The sequence below is a fragment of the Ursus maritimus genome, unplaced genomic scaffold (assembly GCF_017311325.1).
Source record: "Ursus maritimus isolate PB19 unplaced genomic scaffold, ASM1731132v1 scaffold_25, whole genome shotgun sequence".
Lineage (NCBI taxonomy): Eukaryota > Metazoa > Chordata > Mammalia > Carnivora > Ursidae > Ursus > Ursus maritimus.
The window spans coordinates 41,025,949-41,034,623 of record NW_024425008.1 but is presented as its reverse complement, the minus strand read 5'-3'; the positions used below and the strand labels follow the sequence as shown (position 1 = coordinate 41,034,623).

Below are 8,675 nucleotides of genomic sequence, written 5' to 3'. Positions count from 1 at the left end.
GCCGTGAGCTGGTGTCGCCACCACGCTCCTTTGAAGCACGGCTGGCCCCACGGGCTGTGAGGGAGGCTTGGGGTTTACTCCCTATGGTTCCCAGAAAAGCTGGTAGCAAGAAGAGGGTGTTATTTCTAATTGGATGATGAAAGTCAGCTCAGGGGACAGAGACCAAAGGGCCAAATGTAAAAAGGGGAGGAAGTGAAAACATCTGAATCAAAGGTTGAGGTAAAAACCGAGAGACAGGTGTTTGCAGTGAACCGCGCAATAACCCTCGTCTTGCCTCCCCCCCAGGTCCTCAGGAAGCAACCAAGTGGGGAAGGACCGAAAGAAGTAAGAAAAAGCAAGGCTTAGGATTCAGATGCTGATTTCCTCACAAAGAGTTCATGGTGCGGTGGGAATTCTCTCTCTTATCAGGAGGCAAGTCTGACCTTTGTGAGATTCCCGCCAAGTTGCGCCAGGGCCTTTCCTGTGAGTAGATTTTGACTGAAGGTGTGCCAGAATTGCACATACCGGGCTGCACATGCCTTTTCTTTACCTCCACAAATAAGACTTTTTATTTGTCTCCATTGAAAGTCTGAATTTTAAGCAGATTCTTGGACTAGTGGCTCATACCCATCCGCTCATTTAACTGTATCCCCTGTCTCATTCCAGAAGCTTTTCCAGAACTATTACCTTCACCATGAAGCAACATGCGTTTTCACATTTCAAACTTGGGCTTCTTCAGCATTTTTTACTTTTCTGATGATCCCATCACAGAGGGGATAAGTAGATGGGCAAGTCTTTTCTATGTCTTGCCCAGTGCTGACTGTAATCAAGTTACCGGCAGCATCTTTAAAGCCATTTGTCTGTACCTCTTGGGTCATGACTTCTATCATCTTCTGGATTTGGTGGACCTGTAGGTGCCGAGTGTGAGAGGTCTTCCAAATCTGATCATTGCTTTTTTAAAATAAAACCAACACAGAACAAATGAAGCATATAACTCCCAGTAGTCTTGATAGTGACATGAGCTTCAGTCATGGTCTGCCATTTTCTTGACCAGGGAGCACATTTTTCATGGGTAAGATCCATGTCATAGAAGTTGGGCGGGCAGTTTCGCCTGAATATCCTCGGTGGTTTAGTTTGGATTTTCTTTTTTTTTTGTTGTTTAAGATTTTATTTATTTATTTGACAGACAGAGACGGCCAGCAAGAGAGGGAACACAAGCAGGGGGAGTGGGAGAGGAAGAAGCAGGCCCCTAGCGGAGGAGCCTGATGTGGGACTCGATCCCAGAATGCTGGGATCACGCCCTGAGCCGAAGGCAGACGCTTAACGACTGCGCCGCCCAGGCGCCCCTAGTTTGGATTTTCTAATGCAACTTCATGATTCTGCAGAGCAGCAGGCCTCACGTTATGACCCCTGAGGCAATCAGATGCAATTTTGGTTTCCTTAGGCCTCGAGACTACCATTTTTCTGTGTTTCCTATATCAAACACAGCTGGTGCTTTTCCACCATACTGATCTTCCTTAGAGAAGGAACCAACCACTTTCTTCTTGGTTTCCTTTTGCCACCTTTTGTGGGAAGCTCTTTTTTAAAGATAGGGGTCATATAAAGATACAGCAGAGTGTGGCTTGGTGAGGAGAGCACTGGGCCATGGGTTAAGTATGTGTGTCTTAGTTTCAACTCTGCCACTGTCTCTGGAGTACCACTGGTCATATACTTCCTATGGCAGAGCCTGGCTACCTAGTCACCAAACGTGCTTCCTTTCCTCTTGGACACACAGCTAAACCCAGGTTCTGGCCTTCCTCATAGCCAGATGTGCCCATATGACAGGCTCTGGCCAATGCAATGTGGACCAAAGTGTGCAGTTAGACCTGGAACATAATCCTCATGGATGATTGATCCTCCATGCTCTCTTTTCCCTCGTCTTCAGCTGGATACTGATACCTAGGGTTGACCTGGAAGTTCACAGAGCCTCTGTCAAGCTTGGGTTCCTCTCCACCCTCAGGGTAGCTGGAGAGTCTAGGGTAGTGGAGTGCCCAGGCTGGACACCTTAGTTGCAAGCAAGCTCCTCCGTTTACCTTGCACTGTACAAACATTACCTCTTTCTACATGTGTCATAAAACTGAACAGTAAAGAGGTGCTCCCATGCACTCCAAAGTTTCTTAGTGGCCTACCATCTTTGATTCAAAGCTATCACCTCATTTATACTTTCATCCATCCTAGACAAAGTCAGGGAGGATGCTCTTCCTGTCTCCTCAAGATCGGAGGAAGGAGTGAGACTTTTCTTGATTACATTCTCCATCAAGGATAGAGATAAAGGAGGAGTAAAGAGAGAGAAAGTAGGAAGTCTGTCAGGGTCCACCAGTTAGTTAGTGGGAGAGAGTCAGGAGGAAGTCTAGAAGGCAGTAGGATGAATGGAGACTCGGGCCAGAGAATGAGGGTGTAATTTGCCATTGCAGCAGGCTGGTGGCAGATCTTTGGGCTATAAATCCTGAATGAGGTCCAGAGAAGTGACAACAAGCTTCTATTCCACCAGCACATCTCTCTCTGTGGGTTTGTGCCTCAAATCCTTTTAGAACTGAAGATCTTGACCATTCCAAAATGAATTTCCATCCATACGTCCTCTCCAATAAAGCCTTCTTTTCAACACAGAGGAGGATGTGAAAGCTATTGCTCCCTTAGGCAATGTCATTGCTATTTGAAAAACCAAGATGTATATACACACACGTGTCCTGTGTGTACATAACTTACAATACAATTTTCTGATTCTGAATGTGTGTGTGCAGTGGAACGTTAACTCCTCCTGGATGTGAATCTGCACCATATGTCCCTGTAGTGGGAACGTGTTCCAGTCGTAGAGTAAATGGGTTGCATTTGGTTCGTGGCATTAAATAGTCAAACTAAGTACTTGCTATTGAGACAATGCATAACTAGGCTACAAAGATGTTTATAAGCCCCCATTTTTTAACAAGGTGAATGAAGGATAATTCCACATTGTCGTGTCTTGTTTTTTATCTTTGAAACGTTTTGTTTTATTATGTAACAAGCACAATGTAATGAATATTATTCTAAATGTTTTTACAGATATTAGTTTATTTAATTCCCTATTAAAGTGGGACATTCAGGGGGCACCTGGGTACTCAACAGTCTGCCTCCAGCTCAGGTCATGATCCTGGGGTCCTGGGAGAGAGTCCCGCGTCAGTCTCCCTGCTCAGTGGGGAGTCTGCTTATTCCTCTCCCTATACCCTACCCTGGGCTCATGCTCTCTCGCTCTCTCTCTCTCTCAAATAAAAAAATAAAATCTTTAAGAAAACAAAAATTAAAAAAAAACAAAGTGAGACATTCAGGAATCCCACTCTAGCATGAGGAAGAGTTTGGTGGAACGTGGCAAGGACCCTAGGTCAGAAGATCTTGCTTGCACATCACAGCATGACCAAGGTTGGTGAGCAGAGATGGAGTGATAAAATTACACCTCCCTAGGCTCTGCTTTCTCACTTTTGAAGTAAGAAGCTCAAGCTAGATGACCTCCAGCGTCTAATTCAATGCGAGGACCATTTTGAATTCACTCTCCTCCTGGCCCCCATGGCTCCTTGTGATCTGGTGCCTGACAAGCTTTCCAAAGTTTCCCATCTTTTATCCCAGTCTCACTCAGTTCCAGGCCCATGGGCCCCCCTTCTTTGTCCCCAAAACACTGAGTTCCTTCCCAGCTTAGAGCCTTTCCAAGAGCAGTTTTGCTACCCCTGCATTGTCTGGGTGACTCTTTTTTTCCTCATTCAGGTTACTGATTAATCTCTTCAGTGAGCCTGTCACCAGCATCTCAGCCTAAACTGTTCCCACACCAACTTCCCATCAATCACCCTGATTTACTATCACCTGTCACCATCTGATATTTTCTTGTTTATTTATTTGCTTCCTTGTTTATAGTCCTTCTCCTCTCACTAGGAATAAACCCTTGTGACATTATCTGTCTTATTTGTCATTGTATCTCCATTGCCTACATAAGAGCACAGTAGCCGCACAGCCCAGCAAGTCTAGGGCTTACAACAGAGGCAGAAGCGGAGCCTAAGACTTGGAGCCATAGGAGTCACATCCAGGAGCCACATCCAGGAGTAGAGGGATCCCTTAGTACTACATTTACTTCCCCTTTCTTACCCAAGTCACTGATTTCAGAGCAAAGGTGAGGGTCACCATGCATAGACCCACATCCTTTTTCTCCTACTGACCTACCTCTCAGGGACAAGCTGTGAATCTTCAGGGACATCCTGTGCAGTTATGCTACCTGCCTCACAAGCAGTAAATAGCATATCCACCTAAGGAGACCAGTACCTCACTGCTGAGGACAGCGGAGAGGCTCTGGTTCTGCAGATATGGGGCTTCGGGATCTGAGGGAGGGAGGCCACAAGTAGTGGCCAGTGGGACTTAGACAGCCTGGAATGCTGAGCCCTACGTGGTACTCTGCGGTGGCAAGACACGTCTCAACTGAAGCCGATTCGATGCTGGCTGCTGCCCTATGCATAGGGATGACTTCTCTCCTAATAGAAGAACTGGGTACCACGCCAGACAGAGTAAACATTCTCTCTTGGGTCTCTGACCAGACAGAGAAAATCCTCTGAGGTTTAAGGAAGCCATGGAGTTTCTGGGAGGGACAGCTGTAGAAGCTGCTCCTTCCCACTCAAAAGGGAGAAGTGATGCTTAACTCACAGCCGGAGGCAGGGACCCCACCCAGGTGAATCACCTGGGACTAAAGTAGAATGAAGAGGAATAACACTGGTGAAGTCACAGGGCAATGTCAGAGTGTCACTATCTGGATTTCAGAAGGAGGGGCTGGGCCCTGTGTGTGAAGAATCATCTCAACACACCCATGACCCGGGGATAGAGTCCACGTGATCGTTTGTATGGTTAATTGACTTTGACTTCTCCTTCTTCTTTCCAACCAGTTTCAGAACTTCCGGGTCTGTCAGGAGACACCCTTGCACTCACAGTTCTCCACTCCCTCCTCGGGACCTCCTACATCAAATACCATGTGTAATGACAACTCAGGGCTAGTGATTTTCTATCCTATCATAAAAAGATTACAGGGTCAGACATTTCAGCACTTCCTTGCCCCAGCATTTGGTCAAGAAGTTCTTCCTTAGGCATTACTAACATCTCTTGCTGCAACGTCAGCTCATTTCTTTGTTTCAACGTACTGTGGAGAAGCAAGATAATAAGTACCCATATTCTTCATGATTTTTGCAAACAGTGAAATCAACCCTTAGTTTTCTCTCTCTCTACTAAATTTCACGAAAGGCCATGCTCCAACCAGTATAATCTGTCTGGTACTTCTTTTCTGGACTTTAATTCTTTGCATCATTTTAAAAATGTTGAAGTCAGAACTGCACATACTGCTCTCGTAAGGTCCTTGGCAAGTCTTAGAGCAAGGAAAGTTTTCTTTCCGAGTTGTGATGTTGAATTTCTGCCATTTTTGATCTGGAAATATACGGCTGAGTCACATTCAGCTTGCATCTGGATCTCAGGTTTCTTCTTGTCACCTATTTTCACCCAATCCTTTCCTTAACAGCATTTCCTGCCTCTTTTTTTTTTTTTTTTTTTTTGTTCCTAGGTGCATGGATGAGGTCCCAACATTATCCTCTTTCGGACAGTTGGCCTCCCAAATTTCCTAAGTTTATTTACGTTTATTGTTCTGTCCCTGGAGTTCTCAGAAAAGTCAGCCAGCTGAGAAGAGAGGGCTACACAACACCTGACAAAAATATAGAACTATCCTAGTCCCAAGAAGATATTGGTGTGGCAAGCCTGGACTCCCTCTCAAGTTCACAGTGAGCCTTTGATGACCAGGATTTGTTTCAGAGTCCCTGCCATGATGTAACCACCCCATATTATATCAGTCTGGCCTTTAACTCCCAAAGAGTTGGACATCCATTCTCAGCTTCTATTATTCCCCTGACTTATTTTCACACATACACAAACTACCATATTGTTCTGCGTGTCTAGATACTTCTTTGCTTCTTTTTGTTATGCGTGTGTACCCAATTCTTTTTTTTTTAAACATTTTATGTAATTATTTAAGAAAGAGAGAGAGAGAAAGCATGAGTGGGGATAGGAGCAGAGGGAGAAGCAGACTTCCCGCCGAGCAGAGAGCCCGACACAGAGCTTGATCCAAGGACCCCGGGATCATGACCTGAGCCGAAGGCAGACGGTTAACCATCTGAGCCACCCAGGCACCCCACCCGATTCTTTTTTAAACATCCTTAAGTGCACCTGACTTCTGTCCCTAGGTTTAGTGCCCTCATCCCAACTTTATCCTCTTTCAGATAATTGGCTTCCCACATTTACCAAGTTTACTTACATTTTCTCTCCCTTTGCTGGGAGGTTTTTTGACAGACTCAGCCAGTGAAGGCTACCTGCGACAGTCAGTTTACATCTGTAGTTTCCACATAATTATTACAGTGTTTCCTTTTGCTCTCAAAAGTATTTTGGTCTGGGTGGTAAATTATATGGTCACCCTACTGGCTGGGCAGGCTGACTCTCTGCTATCCTTTCAGACCGACTCTGAGCCACGTGAGGGCACCTTCACTGGCTGCACATTGTCCTCCCTCTAGGACTAGTTTTTGTGGTCTAGAAAATGAGCGTCTGGCCCCTGGCAGGGGCGCTGTGGCACCACCTAGGACTTTGGGCTGATCTTGGTACCATGAGGGCCCACGAGGCGTAGATGTTGATTGCTCTGATTCTGGATTCATGAAGCTGCAGTGTAGAGGGAGCAATTAAAACCAGGAACTTTGGAGCTGGACTGCTTAAGTTCAAATCCTGGCTCTGTCGCTTTTCTTTGTTCCATTTAATTGAGGCATATAAACCCATATACAGTTTCTTTATCAAGAGAGCTCTGGAACAGAGTATTTACACATGCACAGACCCAGCACTCACTAAGTTGTATTTGTGAGCCAGGGTTTGTTCTTCCCGTGTCACAAGATCTAGTAACATGGCTATGTCCCAGGTGACTCAGCTCCAGGCCAGCTTGCTCATACGACTCTAGTTCACGGGACAGTAAGCTTGACCCAGCTTGACCGAATCTCTCTAGCACAAGAACTTCCCCTCTACAGGACAAACCCAACAACCCCTCCCATCTGAAGGCCCAATAAAGGTTGAATTATGTCATTCATTTATTCATTCACAAAGCACATGTTCTCTCAGGCACACAGAGCTAAGAGCTGCAGGGGATCTAAAGAAAATAATGTCCATGCCTAACTTCAAGTAGTTTATTATTGAGCTGGGGATAATAGAAGGATGCACGCAAAAACTAAATGGCCATGCAAGACATTGGACCCAGAAAAGCTACAAAGAAACATAATGATTAAATGTCAAATGACTAGGACCTCATTTGAACCCCTAAGAGTTCAGAAAGGACATAGATCACCTAGAAATGCAGATAGCAAAGGAATCAAGAACCTAGAATAAGATAGAAGTAATGGATTGGGAAGGAAAAGATAAATGTTAAATACGCACTGAACTTCAGAATCAGACTAATATTTGGCGTGATGCAGCCTTGGCTTATGGAAGGCCAACTAGCTGCAAGTCTATTTCAAGATCATTTTTTAGTATCCCAGGACTTGTAAATGAGTGCGATCCTGTGATTACAGAGCTTAAAATTATACCTAATGAGCATAACAACACTAGGGAGATAAATGAAACATGACATTTGGGATGAATCTTTTTTGATAGAGTTGCCAACTTTCTATTTTGTTAAGTAAGTACATTAGGAAGAACAACACTATCATTTCATAAAAGGATACTGTGACACCAAAAAAGTAAATAAATAAGACACAATCAGACAATCTTAATATCTCAGTATTAACTTTCAAGTAGGGGTCTGTTTTCTAAATCATCGTTAGAGTAACAAACAAATTACCTTATTTGCTTTACGTGCCAATATAGCATTAGTCGATTGAAATACAAAAATATAAGTAGATATATGAAAATAAAATGCTTTACTGATTAATCATGATTATAATAGCTACTAATGTATTTTAAAAATTAATAACTTTCTAGTAGGTAACTATAAAATGATAGTTTCACAGCTAACACAAATGTTAAGAGAAAATACATTTCCTAGATAAAATAGGAAGAATGTTATCTTTTTCAAATGCCCATGTTTATAAAAATTTAAATGATAATACAAGACAAAATAATGGTGATGAGGTTTATTGTAATTCTATCCTTTATGTAGTTGTTTACAGCCCTACTGAAAAAATGTTTTCTTTTTTTTTTTTTTAAGATTTTTATTTATTTATTTGACAGAGATAGAGACAGCCAGCGAGAGAGGGAACACAAGCAGGGGGAGTGGGAGAGGAAGAAGCAGGCTCATAGCGGAGGAGCCTGATGTGGGGCTCGATCCCATAACGCCGGGATCACACCCTGAGCCGAAGGCAGACGCTCAACCGCTGTGCCACCCAGGCGCCCCGAAAAAATGTTTTCTTAAATTATATTCTGCTCTTCACAAAAAGTCAGTAATGTTATTAAGTATGCTCCGTTGTATCTCATATAGCAGATATTAAGATGAGCAGAAACTAACAGAAATCTTATTTTTAATTTGACAGCATTTCGGATGAATGATGAATTCAATTAGGCTTCTGCTTTACCAGCTTCCTGAAGGATTTCTGAATCTCAAACAGTGATCACAGTGAGGTTGACTGAAGAAATATTTATAG

General features: G+C 43.8%; 1 pseudogene; it reads right to left on the bottom strand.

The window, feature by feature from the left end:
• Positions 1 to 575: 575 nt before the first annotated feature.
• Positions 576 to 8,675, bottom strand: part of LOC103674540 — a 95,241-nt pseudogene continuing 87,141 nt past the window's right edge.